Source organism: Cygnus olor, chromosome 1 (genome assembly GCF_009769625.2).
Source record: "Cygnus olor isolate bCygOlo1 chromosome 1, bCygOlo1.pri.v2, whole genome shotgun sequence".
In the NCBI taxonomy this organism is placed as follows: domain Eukaryota; kingdom Metazoa; phylum Chordata; class Aves; order Anseriformes; family Anatidae; genus Cygnus; species Cygnus olor.
Window position 1 is genome coordinate 161,882,669 of NC_049169.1, and position 21,297 is coordinate 161,903,965.

At 35.7% G+C, this 21,297-nt stretch overlaps 1 long non-coding RNA gene across 1 annotated transcript; it reads right to left on the reverse strand.

The window, feature by feature from the left end:
• Positions 1 to 14,316: 14,316 nt before the first annotated feature.
• Positions 14,317 to 19,982, reverse strand: LOC121060867. Its single transcript, XR_005814940.1, has 3 exons — positions 19,948 to 19,982; positions 14,617 to 14,704; positions 14,317 to 14,538 (listed from the first exon to the last, which is right to left on the reverse strand). It is a non-coding gene; the product is annotated as an uncharacterized LOC121060867 (long non-coding RNA).
• Positions 19,983 to 21,297: the final 1,315 nt, after the last annotated feature.

A 21,297-nucleotide genomic window follows, 5' to 3' on the forward strand; every position in this document is an offset into this window, starting at 1 on the left:
GAGACCCTGAATATGGAGGTCCCAGGTGAGTTCCCTCAGGGAGTTTGGCCAAATGGTGTCTTCAGGGCCCTAACATACACATCCAGTGCCTGGCTTATTGATCTTTGTATGAATGTGAAAAGATGGCTTTATTGAAATGCTTGGAACAAAATAAATGTGATGAATAGTGGCAACATGGTCACCAAAAATTTACCTGGATAACTCTTACAACATGGGTGCAGTCACACTACTACAAAGAAGTGTTATATGGTTATGCATTCCCTTTCCTATTTTGTGACAACTATCAGGATGAGGAAATTTGTAGGTATACCTAAGTCCTTGGGCAGGTTTATATGGATATGGAAGGAATGAAACACATAGAAGTAAAAAAGCGGAATACCTTTCAGTTAATACAACCCCAGAGATAATTGCTTCATGCTAATGAAATTCTGCTCTTCCCCTTAACCTAAATCAAGGCTAGAATCAGACGTGGCTCTCATAAATAAGATTATAAGTTTTACCTACTGAAGAAGGAAACTCGTAAAATTTTTTCATATGGAAAATGCCTACACCTTATTCTTAGTAGTTATAATTATTTAGAAGATTGTTATTGTGTCACCGAAATGAGAAGGAGATTTCTGGTTGACTTCTCAGGTTCTTCTTTAATTTTGAACTGTACTATTTTCCCCAATAATTTCCATTGCAGTCTCATAACATAATTCTTTGTCAGTTGCACTTACCATTAAAGATGAGGGAAATCTTTAATGATCTTCTAATTCTGGTTTCATCTTTACATATGACCAAATCCTACTTTCTTTGCTATCAATTTCAGTTTGAACAAAACTGTAGTGCTTTATTGTAATATTTGGAACTTCTTACTGGATAACATTATGACAGCCTTCCAATAATCTTGGACTTAGAAAATAAAATCAGATTTAATCATGTTTCCATGTTTAAGTAGTACCTGGTCATATGTTGTTACTCTCTTGCAGCCAATGGAGAAATTTTATTTATTTATTTATTTATTTTCCAGTGGAAGTAGAATTGTGCTCCATATAGAAACACACATAAAGAAATGAAGAGAAAAGATATACTTGGTGGGACAGTATTTCAGCTGATGTAAATCAGTGTCATTTTATTTACTTTTTTTTGTTGTTGTTTAATTAATGAGTAGTTAGAAGAATATCAATATATTGCAATAAATATTTCCTTTAAGTCATTTCTTGAGTAAATACATCATAAAAGAAATTCAGTTACCATCATCGATAAGATATGTTTTATATGTGAATTACAGTAAACACAGGAAGGAAAATAATCTGAATTATTCTAATAAGTCTGATTAATGCTATAAAGTTAAAAAATAAATAAATAAAATAGTATTAGTAAATAAATAATAATAATAATAATAATAAAAACTCTGAATCAATCGTGAAGAGAAATTTAATGTGGAAGACCTGTATTATTTTATATGTCCCAATACAGCAGCAAGGTATTTTAATGAATCTCAGCTCTGCAGATCAGCTACTCTGAACTCTTAATAGAATATATAGTTTACGCACATTACCATTCCTGTAGTATTCACTGGATTGTGATTTTGATAACTGTTCAAAATTCTTAAATTTAAAAACAACTTTGAAATACAGATAAGTACTTTTAAAGCAATTGGTTGAGAAGAAAAGACAAATAACATATCCAGAGTATGTTATGTAGCTAAAGTGGAGGCCAGGTACAACCCATGAAAAGAGTAGTACACGAAACAAATTTGAAAACTTGCTAATTATGAACCCAAACATAAGCACACTAATAAACTCTAATCACATAAACACCTCAATACCTGGTAGTCTACTGAAAAGATTATTATCTCTGCTGGCAACAGACCATAGGACTTTTATTAGGTGTGCCTTATGCTGACTGTGTAAGGCCCTAATCCTTGCCTACTATTATCAACTTGTTATGGGGACTAGCTATGTGAGCTTGTTACCAGGTGTCTCTTGTCACAATATGTAATTCAAGTGAAGATAACGGCAAAAACCTTGAAAATATGGCCACAGATTGAAAACAAAGGTTGCATGACTGTTAACAACTCAGTGATTGACAGTTACCGGTCATTGTAAAAGTACAAAATGGTGACTTGGGAAAAGACTGTGTTTGCTTTAAGGAAACAAGCAACAGCCAAGCAAGGAGAAAACAAAACAAAATAAAAACTAAAGCAGCAATGAAACTAGACAAGCTACAGGATAAGGTACCTGCCTGTTACTTCCACCTCATATTTTGTCTTCTCCCTTTGGAAACAAAAGACTAGGAAGTTTAGGTTTAGAAACTTAACTGCCATGTAAAAAAATAAGGTTACAAAATCAGAGTAGGAGAGAGATGACAAACCCACTTCAGTCTGATTTATCCTGGCTGAAGAGCTCCCAGGTCTGATCACCTTAGACTCTTTAATATAGACTGTCCCAGACCTTAATCATCAGTGCTAACTAAACATCACTTTGGTGTGCTCACAAGTAATGTAGGATATAATTACTAAGGACTGACCACTTTGAATGCATAATAATAATGAACTGTAATCTGTAAGAATTAATTAGCATGAATTGTATTGTTAATTAATGTCAGTCCAAAAAAGATTTGTTTTAAATTTTGAAACTGACCTGGTTTGTTAATCTTCTAAATGCTACAAACACAATGATCACCAATTCCTGAATTTATATATATATTATATATGTGCATATACAGCTACATTTATTCAGTTGCAATAGTAACTATATTCATTTCATCTACAGCAAATTGTATGAGGAAAAATGAATGAGGTAGGATAAAGTTCTTGTTGTTTTAGGTAATACGTTGAAGACTGGCATTATAACATCCTTAGAGAAACAAGAAATTATTATTTCTGTAGCACCTGGATATGTACACCGGAAATTACTGAGATTGTGATGGTATTGCGCAAAAGCAAAAACTTAATGAAACCATAAAATGACAAAATTTGTTGTAGAAAAAGGAATCTTGAATACTTCTATACAATAGAAAAACAGGGCTCATCACTGTGAGTCAGGTGAGAAGGATGAAGATAAAGTTTTACCCCATGTAGTGCATGCTCAGTATTACACAATGTGTGGCACAGACAGCACTATGCACTCTCTTATCAGCAGCTGCAGTTGCTTTCATCTTGGATAAAATTGTTGAGAATTTCGCTCTTTGATACAGCTGGATCAAAATTTCTTCCCTAAGGGATATCTTTATGTCAGATGTTCCTGAACCTGAATAACTGAAATTATTTTATAAATAATAGCAATTGTTCTTGAGAAATGTTTTACTTCTAACTTCGCTTCAATAAAGACTGCAAAAACAGGCTCCTTGCATGTCAGTTCTCAAGTTTGTCTAAAATGATCTAGGATCCAACTTGGATCCTGCCTGTTTGATATTGGTATTTAAATGGAACGAGTTACTCCAGTTTTCCCAATATCGCTCTACTTAAGAACAAAGTTAGGGTTGAGAAATAAATGTTTATGTATCATAATTTGATTTTGGTATTCTAATACACAGTTTCTGTCCTTTCATACCTAGATTCATCATAGAAACTGAGAGATCCCAAAAGCTTAATGTCGAACAGGATATGACAGGTGGTACTAATTCCAAAGTGACTCCAACCTTGGTTATCATAGAGCTCTTGAATCTGATATAAACAGCTTTGCTGCAAAATGCATTCTGTGGACAAATTAGAACTTTGTATCAGTGAGGGAATACTCAATAAGCTGTGGAGAGATAATCTACTCAGAATTCTGGCACTGGGTTTTCTGAAGTGGGAAAGAGAAGACCATGATTTTCTGAAATAATTGGTTCTTAAGGGGTTGATTATCTTGTTAGATTTTGACTCATTTTGTGTCCTTCCAGCCTGAAGATATTTGAAATGTTTTCCTCTGTTTGCCAAGACAACACTATAACCACTAGGCTATCATTTACAGAAGGAATAAATTTATCTCCTACTGAATTTGCTATGTTACAATGAAAATATTTTAGGTGCAAAAATAAGTAAGAGAAGCAGAATGATGAAATGGGACAGAAACTACTATAGAACCACAATTCTGTAACCCTTCTCTCCCCACTCTATCTAGTACCAAAATGCAACCCTCTTCCTGTTCACTCAATCCTTCTAGACCAAGTCTTTCAGGTATAAATATGATAGGGAATATGGCAGGCTATCCAAGGGGGTTCTCCCAGTACTTAATTGGCTTGTCAGGTATTGGTTAGCTATATTACAGTCCCTCATTCCTTTCACTGGGAGATCCTACCCTCCTTTGTTCTTTACCTGACTTCCTGACTTTACTCCTTTCTCTCTTCCCCCCCTCCCCCACCCGTTTTTTTTTTCCTCTCTATTTTTCTACCTGTCTTTTCTGCCTCTAATTGTCTCTTCCTCATTAGTCTCATTTCTGTTATTTTATCTTTCTCGTTTCACACATACCCAAATGTCATTTCCAGTGACAGGACTAATTTGGTCTTACAGGGTATTGCTGACAGTGTTGTCTAGATGCAAGCATCTCTGCCGGGCTCTGAAACCCAACACTGCACAGTAATTACCCAGTTCATAAATGCAACACATTCTTGCTACCTAAGACACTCTTAAAGATACAATGTTCTATTTCAACCTTGATTCCTTTACCAAGTTTTAATTAAGCACAAGTGTTTTCTTTTCTTATGTACATTCAGTGTTTCTACAGTCGGCTATTGTGTTCATATGGAATTCTTGGTCTAGAATTGTTTTCAGTATTGTCTTGGCTCCGTGCAGAAGCCGTAGCTAGTTAAGAGTGCTCTGTTAGGACTTTTGTTCACAAATACAAAAGTGAAAAGTTTTCGTACAAGCAACTAGAACTCAATAATCATTATGTCTAGGAAAAAATGTACTCATCAGTGTATTGTGATCTTCTCTATTCCTGGGAACATATACGTTGCATAGATAATTTCTGTCAAACAACATAAATCTTACTTTATAGACATTTGTATTTAGCAGGAAGACAGGACAACTTTTTCCCTTTCTCTTTTCCATTATAACCTCTGGACTGATATTCAAGACTGTCTTTTGCCACAGATTTCTGCAGTCTGAGGAAGGGACTACTGTAACATTTCCTGCTTTGGACTGGTGATTTAATCACCACTATGTTTGTTTGTTTGTTTGTTTGTTTGTTTAAAAAAAAGGGGGGTTACTATCTTGTCATTATCTGCCAGTATAAAGTTTACATGAGAAATGCTAAAGGATGTCTAAGCTTTCTTGGGGATTTAAATAGAATTTTAACTTAGGGTACCAACAAGCTTAATCTGACAAATCTGAGTATGTGTTAAACACTTCAGTTGTCTAGGAAATTTTGCTCACCATATTGACAGATCAAGAGTCCCTGGGACAATTAGGCCCAGGTCTCTCAGCCTTTCCTCCTAGGAGAGATGCTTCAGTACCTTAATCATCTTTTTTACACTTCATTGGACTTTTACCACTATGTCCATATCTCTCTTTTACTGGGGAGCCTGGAAATGGACACACTAGTCCAGACGTGGTCTCTTCAGTGCTGAGTGTAGGGCAAGGATCATCTCCCTTGACCTTCTGGCAATACTTTGCCTATTGCAGCTCAGGACACCGTTAACCTTTATTGCAAGATGGGCACATTGCTGGGTCATGAGTCTCTCATTCTTGAAGAGTAAGTAATTTCAATACTGCTTAAACTTTAGTCTTGTGTTTTATCCTGATTGTGTGCTTAGTTCTGGTATGCATGTTAGCTTCTCATCCTCAATGATATTTTACCTCAGATCTTGGATATGCTTTCCTTGCCCAACACCTTTTTTTAAAATATATATATATATATATATATATATATTATTTATTTATTTATAGAGATGTACATATAATCTGAAACCTCTCTTGGGCAGACATCAGGGCAAAACGTTTCTTATGTCTCATAGCTAATGCAATTTTTTTTTCCTAGCAAATAACCTTGCAGAAATTTCAGATTTTGCATTCTGATGAGCTGTACACACTACACTCCCAAACAGAACCCCATAACAGTTGAGATAGAGACTGCTACTGATCAAGTTCAATTATTATTGAAGCTAGAACTTTCACATTGCCTCTCACATACCTTATGAAATCCCGCAGCTGGATTCTCTTAGGATATTTGCAAAATTGCACAATTTAAGACTCCTGTCTTTCAAATTTTATATTAGATTTCTTCCCTAGAAAGTACTTAACACAGTGCTTCACCAATTTATAGGACAGATAAGAACAATCATAAGTGCTTGGCTACACAGTAGAAAGAAAGCTATTTAGGCTAGTTTGGTCTCTGGTATAGTCCTTGACCTCTTTAATTCAAATATTTCCTCCAAACATTTGACAGCTATATTGTTAACCTTTTCAATTCATACAGAGATTGTAGATCAGAATATTTACAGAGATTGTAGACCAGAACATTAGGCTTGAAACAGAAGTAGCAAATATACTGTAGAAGATTGTTCCTATTTATTTATTCATTTATGTTTATTTGAGCATTCAGTCATAGAAATTGTCAAGGAAGTTACTTGAAATAGTTAACAGATGTGCTGCTAAAAGGGTCTATAAGAAGGACTTATATTTATTTATAGTTAATCATATCGATATAAATCTAATACAATTCTAATGATGCTTTTTTATATAACTAAAAATTAAGATGCTGTTTATGCTATATATTGATATTATTGATGCTACATATTGACTTATATAACCCCCAATGTGACACATGACATGATGTGAAGGTTGGGTTGTTTCTTGAGAACCACAATTTAACCAGATCAGAAGAAATGTAGCATACATTTTGGACAGGGTTGCCTTATTCTATTTATTTTTTTTTTCTTCTTCTTTCTAGACAAATTGATAATACATTTTTGAAAACTGGTTGGAAGATACATTTTTTCATACTTTTTTTTTTTTAAGCTTATTATTTTTCTACATATTCTGTCCCTGTGAAATGATAAACAGAAGTTACATCCAGATTCATTACCTTGCTCAATTATCCTTTGAACGACATTTTCATATAATTAACTTCTATTCAGGAAATTAGATAAGTTTGAGAGCAAGACTAAATGTGTGTCTCTCAAAAGAAGTGTGTGAAAGCAGGATGCATAGTTGTATAAATTCTGTGCATTGGAGAAACCATCTGTCTAAAAATAATAACTTTTTTTTTTCTTTATAGATCAGAATTGAGCCCACAGTTCTTCAACTGGAAAAAATATTTTACATTATATTGTTTTGTAAAGGATTTCTTTCAGAATAAATAAACAGTCTAATTCTGCATTGTTGGAAGAAAACTACAAACACTGTGTTCTTAAAATATTTTGTGAATTTCTATTCTACAAGATAGCTCTTGTAGCATTATTGATTCATTATGGTCTAAAAAGAAAATCCACCCCCACCTTTCCCATTAAAAATTTCAATTTATTATTCCTTGTACCTTGAAGGTAAAAGCAAAAGATATTCACAGGAACCTTGGAGTAGTCCATATAACCATGTTATTAATTTAAATACACAAATATTTTATTTTCATATAGATATTCTCTCTCATAAAAACACCAGAAGATTTATGAGCAAATGTAGTTGCCACGGGAAACAAAAAGACATACAGATATACTTAAGGTACTCAACCAGGGAGTTGTTTTGGCTTGGATTTATGCTGCTTAGGTAAAAGTGACACTGAAAGGCTAATCCTTCACTTGAAAATAGCTCTTTTTGATCCACAAATTCATATGAAAATCACTCTTTATTCCAGAGACAGTCCAAATGAAACCAATGGAATAAGTTTGTAATTGACTCTATGCAATTAACTTTGCAAATTGTCCTGTTTGGCTGAATACAATGAACAATATGGTTTATATGAGACCCAATTTTGTGAGCTCTCTATTTGTATTTCTATGCTGTTCCTCTTACTCAATTTGCTGATACGTTACTATTCAATGTCAATCTTGAGGTATGTGATAATGTTACATATATAAATATAATACTATATCATTATCATACTGTATTTATTACACGAAGATGTGATTTATTGTCTAAAGTACCCATAAAAGCGGAAGCGTTAATATGGGGGAAAAAATTACACTTTCTCAGATCTGGCACAAGAGTTAGAAAGACTTTTACTTCAAAATTTAGTTTGCTGATAGAACAATTGTAGAATACTATTATACAATGGTTACATAAACTAACTAGAATCTGTGCCTGACTAATAAAAGCTGAAGTAAAAAATAAAGTTATTATTAACTACAAGTGTAAACTCTTAATATTAGATAACTTTATACAAGCTTAGGTACAGAGACAGGAGAGAACTAAAAGAACTGATAAACTTCAAGAAAATAGAGAAACAAGTGAGTTCTAAAATGAGATATATTTTTTTAAAAATCAACAGTTTTTAAATCTTATTTCTGAAAAATGAGTTTCCTAGAAGCTTGTGATAAATCTCATATGTATCTGGTTTTGAGTATACATATATTCAATTGGAAGTTAATGGATTACTATGCAAAAAAAAAAAAAAAAAATATGTTTTGGGCATTGAACTCTGAAATTTAGCTTATTTCCAGGAAAGTCTTGTTAAAATAGACATCTATGGATTTCTAGTAACTCTATTCCACTAATATTCCCCTAAAGATTACTCACTGTTTCTCACTGCAGATATGATTAAGTTTTAGACTCCAAAAGTAAACTAATATGGACTGGCAAGGATTGAAGACTAGAGATGTGCTGGGGATGGAACTGAAGGAAGAAAATTTCCACATAGATATGATATCCGAACTATAGTTTTAGAGAAAGATGGATAGAAATGTCTGTACATTGGAGAAGTAATTGTTCTCATGTTTTTCTTGTTTTGTTTTTGTTTTTCTCAAGTCTGTAGCACAGCAATTTTGTAACAAGTCTAAACAGAGAGAAAAAGAAAGAGGCAAGGAGAGGATGGTATCACTTATGAAAACCTAAACGGCAGTATAGGATTAAAACACTGAGGAGGAAAAGTAGATGAAAAAATATTTGGAGAAAAAAATGCATTATTGATTGCAATATACATTGAAGAAATAAATATATATATATATATATTTAAAGTCATGTCCTAAGAATGGCATGATTGTATTTGTACCAAAATGATCTTAAGAAAGAAGTTGATTGTCTGGAGTGTCACCTCAGGAAACAATTTATTTAAACCAATTACTCTATTATCAATAGAAGGAAAAAGGGGGAAAAGTTAAAAGTCCGCTGCCATAACTGCAAGCTTTGATGTTTTAAAGATGTTCTATTGCTTTTTTTTTTTTTCTTTTTCCAACATCACTGAGCTTTACTTTACTCTGAATCTTCTCTTAATAAAAGAATACTGAGTCTGTGACAGCTATCAAATCATTCTGTAATAGTACAGCTCCTCAATCAAAAGAAGTAAAACTCTTGTGAAAAGTTTGCAAGTAGTGTATTTTGAAGTTTTTGGTATATACCTTCTCCTTAGCTGGAACATATTCAGTGCTGTCTGGGCTCTTGATGTGAAGAAAGGTGGGAAAATGGCAACTAAGTCACACTGAAATACCAAAATGATATGTCCAATACAGTTTTCATTATTGTGGAACAGTTTGCTGCAACTCTGATTTATTAGGAATGCAAGCTTATCTCTCAGAGTATTGAGATGATTTTTTGTAAAGTGTGTGGCTTAGAAGACTACAATAACAGATTGTCAATTTTGTGGAAGGTAGAATTTCAAACAGTGTCTTACAGGAAAAAGGGTTGTGGAGACTGGTATCAAAGTGAAGCTGACATTTTATTTTTATCTCTTCCATTACTTTTTAAGGTACTTTCAAACAAAACAATGAGAAAATTATTTACATGGGCCCATCAAGTCACCCAGCTCAACCCTCATTGTTAGCAATTGGTTCTTATAAATAAATTAAGTTTCTCAATTTTCTTTAAAGAGCCATTTCCAAATAGGATAAATTTAACTAATGATATATGACACATAAACACTTATTTTGGAAAAAATCAGGTGAAATAATACAGTATGCTGTTTACAGAAATCTGTATAGAATCTCACCTTCCTTTTGACTTTCCAGTTTAATAAAAAGATTAAGATTACTATCTATCTCACCTGATTAGTATATAAAGAATCTTCTTATAATAAAAAATAACTGCAAGTATTTGAAGTAATATTGTCACATTATATATAAAAGTGTATGAGAACTACTAATTTTTGAGTGCTAATGCCAGAGACAAAATGCACCTTAATTTAAATATATGTGGAATTTGGGTGCCCCAATCTGCACTCTAGTCATTTGTCTGGCTGTATCCCAGAATGTACCATTACTTAACTTTGGGTTCAACATTGCTTTGGTGAGCATTTATTTCTTGAATTAGATGTTGAAGAGAAAGCTTGTAGGTACACTAATAGTATGCTAAGGACATTATGCATAAGAAAACTAAATTAGAAATATCAGTGGAAGATATGGTAGGAGAACCCTGTATTAAAAATGACCTTATTCCTTATAATCAATGCCAAAGAAATTAGAGATCTTTTTCCAGGTCTTTCTCAGTTCAAAAGTGTTTAACACTACAATAACAGAATTTGAAGCTATCCTGGTTCAAGACATGTTAAAGTCTGCAGGGGATGAGGAGAACTAAGAAAACAAGTAAACAAACAAAACAACAAGAACAAACAACCAAATTAAAAAAGAATGTATTCTTGTGATTAAAGTGTTAGCATTCCAAATGGAACATATATGCATATATTTCCCAGGATAATTCACATGTTAGTGTTTGATACACACAACATGAAGTCACTCCAAGCTGAGGAGAACTTAAGACATCTGTTTGCCGAGTAATTGTTTTTACTGGAATGTATTGAATATATGAGGTGTGAACATATTAGTCCACATCAGTCCATAGCAGATTTTTTTCCAATATTGCCTTCTGAATGGGAAATGGAACAAATGAAAGACAGGATGAGTAAGGAAAGAAATAGTTTTTCGTAAAATTATAGAATATCTCGAGTTGGAAGAGTTCAAGGAACATTGAGTCCAACTCCTGGATCCACACAGGACTACCTAAATATTAAACCATTTGTCTGAGAGCATTGTCAAAATGTTTCTTGAACTCCAGCAGGCTTGGTGCCATGGCAGCTTCCCTGGGAAGACAATTCCAGTGCCCAAACAGTGTTACTTACTTTAATAGAAATTAAAAATATTCAGATTTAAGAAGCATGAGAAATCAGAATGTAGTGATTATATTATAGTATTATTGATGTCACCTTGGAATAATATATTATGTAACTTATATTCAAGAGCACTCTTATTAGCTTAGAACATCTACCTTAGATTCAAAACTCAATTCATATCTTCGAAGGCATCTTTTGGCCTGCTATTTTCATTATTGCTGAAAATTCTGTAACAGCTTCACTATACCAAGCAATATTGCAAAGGAAGCTAGATGATTATTTTTACTTTTTTATTTTTTTGGGTAGTATAAATGGTTAAGGATCAATTATATTTTAAAATCCCTTAAGCTTTAAAACACTTTTACCAGATTCCCTCCTTTTGAAATGGAAATGAATATAAGTTTTGCTGAAGCATCCTATGATTTGAGTTTAAATGAATCTATCTCATTTTTAATTCTAATAAATTCAAAAGGTATCAAATATATTCTAGAGGAAATTCATTAAAGGATAAACTGATAGAAGATTGTTATGTACAAGGAAGCTAAAATAAGTTTATTTGTACACACACAAAAAAAAGGTATTAAAATCACTGATTTTTTTTTTTTTTTTTTTTTTTTTTTTGCAAATTCATACACTGCACATTTTCAGGACATCTGTCTCTTCTTTTAAAAAGGTCCTTGTATCAAGATTAATATTTAAAAATAAACCTTCTGGCAAAGTCAACAGATTTCTCTCTTAATTCTTAGAGGAAAAGTATGGATGCATTAGTATCATTCCGTTTTATTAGCTCTACTTTCCTGTTATGTTTCAACACTGGAAAGAAGACTATGCCTAAATTATAGAGGTTAGTACATTTAATTTGATATATGAATATATGTGTACATAATTTATCATAACTATGTTGTTGATAAATATTACCTCTCATAAGGTACTGTTATATTATTAATATTTGTAATTGTGGTGGTTCTACTCAGGCGGGCAGTCAAACTCCACCATAACTGCTCTCTCACTTCCCCTCCTCAAAGGGAAAGGGGGAGAAAATACGATGCAAAGTGCTCAAGGGTTGAGGTAAGGACAGGGAGAACACTCAACAATTATAATGACAGGCAAAACAGACTCAGAGTAGGGAGATAGTAAAATTTATTGCCTAATACTAACAAGATAGAGAAGTGAGAAGCAAAGGAAAGAAAAAGAAAACACCTTCCTCCCATCCACCCTCTTCCACCTCTTCCCGCCGAGCAGCGCAGGGGAATGGGGGAATGGGGGCTGCAGTCATTGTATAAGAACTTCATCTCTTCCACTCCTCAATCACTCTCTTCCCCTGCTGCAATGTGGGGTCCCTCCCATAGGAAGCGTGTCCTTCCTGAACTGATCCTGCATGGGCTTCCCACAGTCAGCAGCTCTTCAAGAACAGCTCCAAATATGGTCCATACCACAGGGTCTATCCATCAGGAGCACACTGCTCCAACGTGGGTGCCTCATGGGCAGCAGCTCCTGCCAGGTCACATGCTCCTGCATGGTCTCCTCTCCACAGGCTACAGGTCCAGCCCAGAATCTGCTCCAGCAAGGGTTCTCCACAGGCCACAGCCTTCTTTAGGGCAGGTCCACCTGCTCCACTGTAGAAAAGAAAAGAAAAGAAAAAGAAAGAAAAGGAAAAAAAAAAAAAAAAAGGAAAAAAAAAAAGTAAAAAAAAAAAGTTCTGGAATGAACAGATTTGTCTGGGGAAAACTGTAGATGGTTGAAGCCCTTTTTGTATCCATCAACCACGTAAATGGAAGCCAAATAGAAATGGAAATCAGTGCTATATACAGCATATGTTAAATTAGGTAATTCTGGTTCAATGTCTGTAATACTTCTAGTTTTTAACTGATCAAGTTCTTTCTAAAATGGGCCCATGCTGGAAATAAGATTTATCAAATACTGAATAAAAATATATAAATAAAAATCCAGATTAAAAAAAAGAATTAGTACCTATATTTTGCACACATTTTGAATAATGCACTTAATTCTCTGAAAATGATTATACTGAGAGTGGGAAATCTTCAAGGAAGGTCTGAAAAATGCCTAAAGTCATGGCTACCTTACAGAGATAAGTCTATACACTAAAGATCTTCAAACGGAAAAAAATGAAACTGATTGTTTTTGAAAGGGAGGTATGTTAGATTTTTATAAAAACATGAGTGTCATGAGGAGAGTAGAAAGTGATAGACAAGAACTAGGCATCAACAAAAGGGAATATGTTCAAAATATCCAAGAATTAAATGTTTCTTCATGAAAAAGGTAGCAAATATTTGGAAGGCCTGTTCAACAGACACTGATAAAAAAAAGTTTCTGTGTCTGTCCCCATGAGGATTTTTTCCATCTTAAGGCACCTAAGCTACCATGTATAAGATGTTAGGTATAACATTAATCACTTGTGACTTTCCTGCCAACATAGCGCTGACAGAATGGGAATTATTGAAACAAAAATATGATAGTTCTGTCTTGACAACAGAATGATGAGGTGGCAGACTGTGAACAGAGTGCCAGCTGGGGTGCTGCTGGGAAAATAAATGTCTGTGGAATTTATTGTGTGGGGAAGTAGTCCCCATGGGCAACCTACCTCTCACATAACCCTGCATTCAAAGTAGATCACCAATGCACTGTGAGAGGGATGACTGACACTAGGAGAGGTCAGTTCTGTGAGGTAACAGGCCTAGCAGATATTTGTTCTTAAGAGCTCTGACCTCTGTTATCAGACTGCAGCTGTCGTCCTCCTGTAAGGAGGACCCAGAGGAAATCATAATGTATATATAATCCCACATGACACCTGCCAGCACTCTATGCACACCTGGTCAGAGGGTGTGTGGTGCAATTGCCTAAAGTAACTAGGAAAATAAAACTAACATTCACATTTTAAAGAAAATGTACGACATTGAAGAGACTTTCAGGGTAGGGAGTAGCTGCATTACCTGAGCGTTCCCTAGGCTTCCAACCTTAGTTACTATCGCGCTGGGGGAACCTGGTGTGCTAGCTCTAAGGAACAGTACGGAGCATAGAGTGGAGTGGAGACACCACGGCTAGACTCTGTGACCAGGTGGGGACTTGGTTGTTCTTGTGCACACCAAGACCGGTAAGCTGCACTTTTTGCTACCCTGAGCCAACGACCTGTCATGTTTTGACAAATGCTGTACTCTAGTGTACTTTTGCTCATTATAATATCATTATAATACCAAAACACACCTCCACCCCAAAAGCTACCCACCTCCAAAGTGCAACCACCCCTTACTGAGCACGTGCTCTGAATTTCTTGGAGCCTATACCTTTAAACAGAGATGGGAAAACTTTTCACCAGTCATAACTAAGATATGCTTGACTAGAGTCACTCAAGCTCCACCTAAAAGATAGAAAATAACATAAATTGGCCTAAGAGAGAGGGGTTGTCAAAGGAAGATACCACCGTCAGAGGAGATACCATCCCGAGGAAATACACCATCCTGAGGATCTCCTGACTCCTGGGATCAGTCGACGGGCTGAGCCTCTCTTCCCCCACATTGGGACGCCTTTGGGTGAGATTTGAACACTTGGTTATACTGTGTCTCCGCAGAAACTTAGAAATCTCTATAGAGTCTTTGTGTTTTAACGCGTTAATTTCAAGGCTGTGCACCTGTGTATTTCAAGCATGCTAGCTTGCTTTTGCAGACAGTAACTATCGCTGGCAATCCAAAGAACCTGTGTACCTGTTGCTGTAATAAATTGCACCTAGCCACATTGTTCCTAGCTGTGATAGTTCTCATTGAATGCAACTAGAGTAAGGGTGGTTATACGTTACTGGTGAATCCGTGACCGTGACAGTTCAGTGCTCTGAATCCGACCAGACCCATATCAGTTAATGCATTACTGGTGAATCTGTGATTGTGATAGTTCAGTATCCTGAATCTGACCGGACCCATAACGGTTAATCGGCTACACCCCATAACACGACAGGGTGCACTGGGAGGGATCTGCAAGGGTTTGCCATTTGGTCAAGGATGTGTGAAAGTATCATTTAATCAGAGATTCTATGTGATTATAAGTACGTGTTAGATGTATGTGATGTGTAAAGGCAATTAGGAATTATCCCCTTACTTGCTGCAAATTCTTTCCCACATAAACAATTAAACAAATGATATGTGAATTGACAAGTCTCACATATTCCATCGTGCTTTGCATGGCAAAGGTTCAGGGAAGAAACAACAGAACTTAGAAAACTAAACATGAGAAAATTACTAAACAGTCAAACCATACCAGGGTCAGGAAATTCACAAAGATAAAAATTGTGGAGATTTATAAACTTAGGGGAAATACTCAATAGTCCTTCTCCTGTTATTACATTTCTATAAGCATTTGCTCATGATCATTGAAAGATACAGGATACTGAGCTAGATGGAGTTTTTGTCCGGAGCCAAGCATAGCCATTCCAATATTTCTCAAAGAGAAAAAAAAAAAAAAAAAAAGTGTTACCTGATTTTATGTAACACCGACCTCTGTGTGTGTGTGTATGCGCATAGACATGTGTGTGCTCCTGAACCTGGTAAACTGTTCATAATTCCAGCATGCTATATTTTTTTTCTGAGGATTCTAACACCAGCAATGGTACTAGCCTGTAACCTGCTGGTTAAGACATGCTGATTGAAATATTTGTCTTCTTCACAGAAGCTTTACAGTCCTTTCTTCTAATTGAAGCTCTAGATTGGCTCTTGAATTCTGTAGATTTAATCCACTCTTCTGTTGGATTTACATTAAAAGTTTTTGTAGGACAGGGGCTGCAGGGATGGCCTCTGTGAGAAGAGTTAAGAAGCTGTCCCTTGTTAGATCAGAGCCAGTTCCAGTCAGCTCCAACAGGGACATACTGCTGGCTAGACGAGCCAATGACCAGAGTTGGTTGGACCTCTGTAAGAGCACATTTATGGAAGGAAAAATCTACTGTGCAAGAGCAGCTTGGAGAGAGGGGTGAAAAAATGTGAGAGAAACAACTCTGCAGACCCCAAGGTCAGTGAAGAAGGAGAGGGAGGAGATGCTCCAGGTGCTGGAGCAGAAGTTCCCTGGTGGCCCATAGAGAGGCCCGTAGTGGAGAAGGTAAATATGGCCTTAAGAAGGCTGCAGCCAATGGAGAGCCCCTGCAGGAGCAGGCCCTGGGCCAGAGCTGCAGCCCATGGAGAGAAGCCCACGCAGGATAAGGTGATCTGACAGGAGCTGCTGCCTGTGAGGGACCAATGCTGGAGCAGTTTGCTCCTGACGGATGGACTCCATGGTACAGAACAATATCGGAGCAGTTCTAGAAGAGCTGCTGTCAATGGGAAGTTTATGTAGGGCTGAATCCCATGGGAGGGATCCCATAATGGAGCAGGAGAAGACAATGAAGATGAAGGAACAGAAGATGACAAAATGTTACAGACTGTCTGCAAGACCCGTTCCCCATTCACCTGCATTGCTCAGGGATAGGAGATAGAATAGGCTCGGTGGAGGAAAGGTGTTTTTAGTTTGCTCTTAGTTTCTCACTGTTCTAGTCTCCTAGTGAATAGCCAATAAATTATATTAATCTCCCTATGTAGACTCTGTTTTGCCCATGATAGTGACTGATGAGTGATCTCCCTGTCCTTACCTCAGCCCTTGAATTCTTTTTTATCATATTTTCTCCCCCTTCTTCCTTTGAGGAATGGGAATGAGAGGGTAGTGTGGTGGAGTTAGCTGCCCATCCATGTGAAAATATCACACTTTGCAAATTGATTCCTTCCTGGTCCTGATGTTTCAATGATGCATTTAAAAGTACAGTGACTGAGCACTTACTTCATTCCATAGATTGTAATCGTATTATACGTGGTAAATATTCCATGTTACTTTTCTGAATAGAAGCAAGAAGCAATTGTCCTCATAAATAGAAAAACAGCTGTAGGAGCAGTTTTAACAGTCCTAAATGTCTCACAAGTAGTCAATTACAACATGCAGACTTCAAATACTGAAATTGTCTTCTCACTCATTTGCCCACTCCCCCCCCCCCCCCCCCCCCCCCCCCCAGTGGGATGGGGGAGAGAATATGGAAAAATAAATAAATAAATAAATAAATAAATATAAACTTGTGGGTTGAGATAAAGACAGTTTAATAGGACAGAAAATGAATAAATTGGTAATAATAATAACAAAAATATACAAAGCAAGTTATGTATGATGTAATTTCTCACCACCTGACAACCAGTGCCCAGCCAGACCCAGAGCACTGCCCCACCCCTTCCTCCCCAGCCAACTCCCTGCAGTTTTATTGTTCTGCGTGATGTCATATGCTATGGAATATTCCTCTGGCCAGTCTGAGTCAGCTGTCCCCTCCCAGCTTCTTGTGCACTTCCAGCCTCCTTGCTGGTAGGGCATTATGAGAAGCTGAAAAATCCTTGACTCGGTGTAATCACTGCTCTGCAACAACTAAAACATCAGTGTGTTATCAGCATTACTTATTATTCATCATCCTAAATTTAAATGTCAGCAACATACCAGCTAGTAGGAAGAGAGCTATCTGTATCCCAGATGAAACCATGACAATAAGTCAGGACCTTAATCCATTTTAGAACTGCGGTACTACTTTAGCTGAAAATTCAAATAAACCCACTTTTTACATAGGCAGATAGTAATAGGAAAATGGGGAAGAGTTTTAAACTAAAAGAGGGGAGATTTAATTAGATCTCATGAGAAAATTTTTCACTGGAATGGGTTGCTCAGGGAATTTGTGGATGCCCCATCCCTGGAGGTGTTCAAGGCCAGATTGGATGACGCTTTAGACAACCTGATCTAGTGGGTGGTATGATCTAGCCCAGAGCAAGGGGGTTGGAACTAGATGGATGATCTTTAAGGCCCCTTCCAAACTGATTCATTCTATGATTCCACGAAGATTTGTATAATGGCATTTGTAAACATTACTTTACTAATACTCAAAAATAATCCTCTTTAAATGACATATTGCAAATAAATCTTTCCGCGGTATGGTAGGATTTTGGTCAGAATTGTAAGGCAAATCTTCTTATCATCATTTTTAAATGAAATTCAATATATAATTCTATTAATATATAGTATTTGGCATAAACTTGTCTATATCTTTCTCCCTCTCTGTCTGTCTAAGATTAAATAGGCCATGGTTCTTCCAAGGGCCCATATTCTAAATGAGAATTTAATTTTTTCTCTCTTTTTTTTTTTTTTTTTTTCCCAGAAAACAGAACTTTCCATCAGTTGTCAATTCCTTACTGTTGTTCTTGTTCTTTGCCCATGTTCCCATCACCTTTATTCTTTTTTCTCTGACGGAGTTTTTCCCTAAACAAATAGTTCCTAAACTCAGTATCTTCAACATTGAATTTTGTGAGTGTTCACTGAACTGTCAGAGAGAATCATCTTAAGTATCCAGCCTACCAATATTGAGTGCATTTTACTATAAATGTTTTTTGTGTATAAGGTAGAGCAGAAGAATATGTTCTCTTATCCTATGCCACCTGACAAGAAGAACAGCATGTTTTAACTGAAGTACTGTCACATTACACAAGGCAAGGACATCTGAAGTGGGCACAAGTCTGGACTATGAACACTCACAACCTTCATAGTAAAAAGTGACACCCTGCACTTATGAGAAGGGAATTCGTATTTCTGATCCCTATTTATTTATTTATTTATTTGCCTTGTGTCAGGAGTATTATTTGAAGCAAATTCAGCTTTTTCCATCTTACTCTGCAGATCAGTGTTGGGTACATGAACTGTCTTCTTTTCAGGTGAGAATTCATGAGAAAATGTGTTCTGCCTTAATGAACTACAGTCACTAATATAGTAATAGAGCTGTTTCAATGTAAACTGCCTATGAAATATGTTTGCTGGGGACATGGATTTCTCAGTTACATTATTTGATAATGTAGAACTGACCCTTGTTCTTATTGCTCAAGCAGGATCCTCAGAACATGGTTGCATTTGTTAAATGTAACTATACATCTTAGCTGATAAGGTTTACTTGAAGTGAAATTAGAAAGAAATATTTAGCCAGCCTACTAGAATTATTTCTGAATTTCTGAAAATAGGTACTTCAAAAGCATTGATCATTTAGGGTATGTTCCAAGAACTCCCTGTTCCTGAACAACACGCTACTTTGTATCAGTACTTTGCTTTTCATGTTGCCACTGACATGGCAACACCTGAGTCTTTGGTATCTCAAAATTAGTGAAATTGTCTGTATATTAAGATCCTAGAGAACAAAAATCAGAATTTTATCCTTTATAAATATGTTTATTTTTGTTGTGTTCTATTTTCCATCCTGTTTCTGCTTTTACCAAAGATACAAAAATGTCAAACTTTTATCACATTCACTTTAAATATTTATTTTATGAAGCACAGTTTTGAATTTGTAGGCTATGCTACTCTTCAAAACAGATTTATAAATATAACAGGACATCTTGCCAAAATACTTATGCTTTCAGTGAAATTGCCTTATCTCTTCCAGGAATCACAGAATGATTTAGGTTGTAAAGGACCTCTCAAGGTCATCTGGTCCAACCACCCTGCTCAGTCAGGGCTAGCTAGAGTTGGCTGCCCAGGAACATCTAGAGATAGATTTTGAATATATCCAGGGAGGAAGATTCCACAACCTCGCAGAAACATGTTTCATTGCCCAGTCACCACCATAGTAAACAAGTGTTTCCTGATGTTCAAATGGAACCTCCTGTGTTTCATTTTGTGTCCATCATCTCTTATCTTGTCATTAGGCACCACTGAAAACACCCTGGCTCCTCTTCTTTGCACCCACCTTTCGGGTTTTGTAGACATCAATGAGATCCTCCCTAAGCTTTCTCTTCTCTAGGCTGAACAATCCCAGGATGTCATCATCAAAAAGTTCAGGATTACCCCTGCAGAACAGTTTAGAAATTTTGTTGTTGTCATTGTTTTCAAAAGCATCACAGATATTTGCAATTTTAAGTGTTCTTATTCAACATCTAGAGAATCAGGGATATTCAAATGTATTCTTGAAAGAATAAAGAAGTGAGGGAAAGATAACGCATCATACATGCACATTGGAGTAGCTTTTGTTCTCTAAGAAGAGAAGTAATTGTTTTAAGGAAGACACTATTCAAATCACTCTCATTCATCTTGGGGAGTCGAGTGCTGGAATATATTTATATGCAGTCACGGCAGTTCAGCTTAAGCTAAATTACCTTGCCTCTGCAGTCCTTTTATAGTTCCACATTTTAGGTGAAGTCCTAACCCCTGGAGTATCAAAAATACTGAAGTGGTGTGATCTCAAGACTAGATCTGAGATTTTTCATAGCCTAAAAATTTTCCTACTAAAACAGATGGATACATTCCTAACAAAAATTTCAGTTTCAATAAAACTCTAGTGTACATTGAAAAGTATTTCCATTGGAAGTTTTTTTGTTATCTCCAGAATGTAAATTAACCCTTTGAACTTTCTCTTCTATTTGACTGTCATGTCCATGTTATGTATGCACATATCTGTATGTTGTCTATATATTTCAGTAATAGTTTGATTTCCCATATTTATATATTTTATCTAAATGAGTCTTCTAACAAGGATTGTGATGAAATTCAAAATATTTTCCAACTCTGAAATTCTTTTTATTTTCTATTACCCACATATTCTGTACTACTGCAGTCTTGGAAGCTTTAGGCAGTATGTTTTTTATAACTACTTTCTCATTTGTTGTTGATTTGTGGTTTTAAAATTGATACTTGCTCTTTCTTCCTATTAAGATGATGTTTTTTCTTCTAATTTTATTCTAATTTCTAATTTCTAATTTTCTTCTAATTGCCAGGACTCTTGGCAATCATATATCATCTCCAGTAATAATGTTGCTCCACAGTATCATGCCAAAAAAATGATACTTTTCATCTTTGCAAATTATTTTAAAATTTGCACAGTATGCATTGTGAATACTTCTGGTGTTAAATATATTTTGAAAGACAATCCTCAAAAACTGTATTTGCTAAATAATATTCTGAAATCACCAAACTTTGAGCTTTGTGTCCAAAGAAATCTAGCAAAATTGTACCACATTGTTTAGATTGTTGAAAATAATGGTTGCTTCCACTGCAGTGAATAATTTATTTACAAAGTAAAAACAGGCATGTCTCTTAAGTT